The sequence below is a fragment of the Littorina saxatilis genome, linkage group LG15 (assembly GCF_037325665.1).
Source record: "Littorina saxatilis isolate snail1 linkage group LG15, US_GU_Lsax_2.0, whole genome shotgun sequence".
Taxonomy (NCBI): domain Eukaryota; kingdom Metazoa; phylum Mollusca; class Gastropoda; order Littorinimorpha; family Littorinidae; genus Littorina; species Littorina saxatilis.
Genome location: NC_090259.1, coordinates 38,154,923 through 38,158,395, shown reverse-complemented (window position 1 = coordinate 38,158,395; position 3,473 = coordinate 38,154,923). Strand labels below are relative to the sequence as shown.

Here is a 3,473-nt window from a genome sequence, read left to right as displayed (position 1 = left end):
AGTAACGTACACACACGGGGAAACACATGCATTACTATAACTACTTCATGGCCAAAACATGCACTCTGGTACGTAGTGTAGCGTCATTACCACGCCGTTCGGAAAGAAATATAAGGCCACACCAAAAAAAATAGTCTGTTTACGGTATCCCGACCGACCCTATTTTTTCGCGCGACCCTAGACTTTTTTTTTGCATTTGGGAAAAAAGTCTTTGTTTTTTGGCAAAATAACTTAAAACATATGGGTTTTTTGGAGAAAAAAAAAATCCCGACCTACCGACCCTATTTTTTTGTGCTTATGTTACCGTAAACAGACTATTTTTGTTGTTGGCCTAATAACGTATTAAAACAGTACTTGCAGAAAAAAAAGTACTGTTATCATTACAAGCAAGAATGGTCAGATGTGTGAAAACAGTCAAATCATTAATCAATCAATCAATCAATCAATGAGGCTTATATCGCGCATATTCCGTGGGTACAGTTCTAGGCGCTCAGCAGTGATGCCGTGTGAGATGAAATTTTATACGGCCAGTAATTTGCAGCCATTTCGGCGCATATTTACATTTCACGGCCTATTATTCCAAGTCACACGGGTATAGGTAGACAATTATTAACTGTGCCAAAGCAATTTTGCCAGGAAAGACGTGGGATCTTTAACGTGCACACCCAATGTAGTGTACACGGGGGGGGGGGGGGGGGGGGGGGGGGGGGGGGGGGGTTCGGACATCATTACAATTTAAACAATAAGCAAGACTGAGAAAATATGTGAAAATTAAGGCACAACTCGAACAAATGAAAGAAGGAATGAATAAAAAAAGGTTGGTAGAACATAAGGAAGGAAGGAAGTAAGGAAGGGAGGAAGGAAGGAAGCAAGCAAGCAAGGAAGGAAGGAAGGAAGGAAGGAAGGAAGGGAGGAAGGAATGAAAGAAGGAAGGAAGGAAGGAAGGAAACATGCAATACAGACTGAAAGAATAACACTTTTAAGCAGTATTGTGGAGTTATAGTTGTATATCAATATATCAATTATAATAATAATAATTATAACGAAACAAAGGGTATTTATATCAAGGCAAAACCTACTTTAGTTCTAATCACCTTACAAATAAATAGTTAATACATAACTAAATACATCGCGAACTATAGCGAAAGACAGCTAGCTAGCCAGCCAGCCTAAGACAGAAAGTCTAAATTGTACAGTTAGTAACATATCCGTTAAAGCAATGCACGATACCTATGAGACAGCGAGGATGCAACGAGCAGTCGCTCGGCTGGTCCAGGGGAGACAATCAACAATTTGCTACAGGGGAATGGTAGCAAGTTTGTTTCTCTTGTGCTTCTGTTAAAATGGCTTCCGGCCCGAAATAATGTGAACAGTCTGACATCAGTCTGTCCATCGACAGATTTAAGCTGAATCTTTACACGCACTTCAACTCGCCCAACTCGTCGACGAAAATAATGTCGCACTAAATAATGAAGCTCAATGCTATTTTTGTAATCGTTCAAGCGTAGCGTCCCAAATTCATGAAAAAACTTAGCTTTTACCAAACATGCCTATATTAGTCTTAATGCTGCGTCGCTCACAAGAAATAACGGTTTTAGGAGTGACGAAAAAAAGAACAGGGCCTGAGTTCGGTGATAAATACAAGACTTATTTTACAACCATTTGAAAAATACATACATCCCCCGTGGCTGCCCGCATAACGAAATCGTTTTTCTCGTGTTTTGAACTTGCCAGTGTTACAGCACAGAGCAGAGTCCGTCCCGCACTTTGCTTTGTGTACATCACGTGGCCACCCAAACACCCGCACAACGCAACATTTTCACGAGAAAAACACGTTGATTTGTTTGCTTTGTCTGTATTATTACACATTTCTATTTACATTTACCACTGACAAACCAAATTGTATAAGTTTAGTTTGCAAGTGAATCTTTATCATACAAAATAACGTTATCACGAGACGAACAGAGATCTCAGAGATCGTCTGCTTCTCAACTGTTTCGCGCAAATCATGTAATATCTATTTTTGCGGAAACCTCCCGAAGAAATGCAATCTCCGCGGCTTCCACTTGCAACATTGTCGTGCTTATTTGGAATGTGACGTCCTGTTCTTCGTCAGTCACACCTATCTCGAAAACTAAGCGTCGCACAGAACCAGCGCCCTTCCATTATCTCTCTTTATGTAAAATTACGGTTTCTTCTCATCTGTTTGTCGACCGAGTCAGTCATCGGGCGGTACCAGCCACATTAAAAACAAGTCGCGTAAGGCGAAAATACAATATTTAGTCAAGTAGCTGTCGAACTCACAGAATGAAACTGAACGCAATGCAACGCAGCAAGACCGTATACTCGTAGTCCACCGCTCACGGCATAGGCAATGAAATTGACAAGAAGAGCGGGGTAGTAGTTGCGCTAAGAAGGATAGCACGCTTTTCTGTACCTCTCTTTGTTTTAACTTTCTGAGCGTGTTTTTAATCCAAACATATCATATCTATATGTTTTTGGAATCAGGAACCGACAAGGAATAAGATGAAAGTGTTTTTAAATTGAATTCGACAATTTAATTTTGATAATAATTTTTATATATTTAATTTTCAGAGCTTGTTTTTAATCCGAATATAACATATTTATATGTTTTTGGAATCAGCAAATGATGGAGAATAAGATAAACGTAAATTGGGATCGTTTTATAAATTTGTATTTTTTTTTACAATTTTCAGATTTTTAATGACCAAAGTCATTAATTAATTTTTAAGCCACCAAGCTGAAATGCAATACCGAAGTCCGGGCTTCGTCGAAGATTACTTGACCAAAATTTCAACCAATTTGGTTGAAAAATGAGGGCGTGACAGTGCCGCCTCAACTTTCACGAAAAGCCGGATATGACGTCATCAAAGACATTTATCAAAAAAATGAAAAAAACGTATGGGGATTTCATACCCAGGAACTCTCATGTCAAATTTCATAAAGATCGGTCCAGTAGTTTAGTCTGAATCGCTCTACACACACACACACACACACACACACGCACACACACCACGACCCTCGTTTCGATTCCCCCTCGATGTTAAAATATTTAGTCAAAACTTGACTAAATATAAAAAGTATGTCTTCGTGGTGTTGTATAATTGTCGAACTAAAACCTGGAGAACGCTCAGATCTGCATGATTTTTGAAGTGGTTTAACAGTAGAGAAAAAGGCCCTCCGACTGAGTCGATACTCCTTTTTTCAAACTTTAATGCTGCGCATTTGTACATGCTGGATCCCAAAGCTAGAAGTTTTCACACTCTCGGTGCAGCCTTAATTCTGGAAATCACCAGAGGACTGTTGCACCCGGGATCTTGCCGTGAAAGATATGTGTACAAACTGGATCCACCCCGGCAACAACTCCACACAGCTCCGATTCTGGAAATCTCCACAGGACAGTTGCACACGGACTCTTCGAGTGGAAGAACATGTGTACAGACTGGATCCAC

The 3,473-nt window shown here is 40.0% G+C and overlaps 1 protein-coding gene across 1 annotated transcript in view; it reads right to left on the bottom strand.

The window, feature by feature from the left end:
- Nucleotides 1-712: 712 nt before the first annotated feature.
- Nucleotides 713-3,473, bottom strand: part of LOC138949270 (uncharacterized) — a 16,365-nt gene continuing 13,604 nt past the window's right edge. Inside the window, exon 8 of the mRNA XM_070321054.1 lies at nt 713-3,473. This exon is cut by the window's right edge and continues 299 nt beyond it. The gene's annotated coding sequence lies outside the window, so the exon portion shown is untranslated.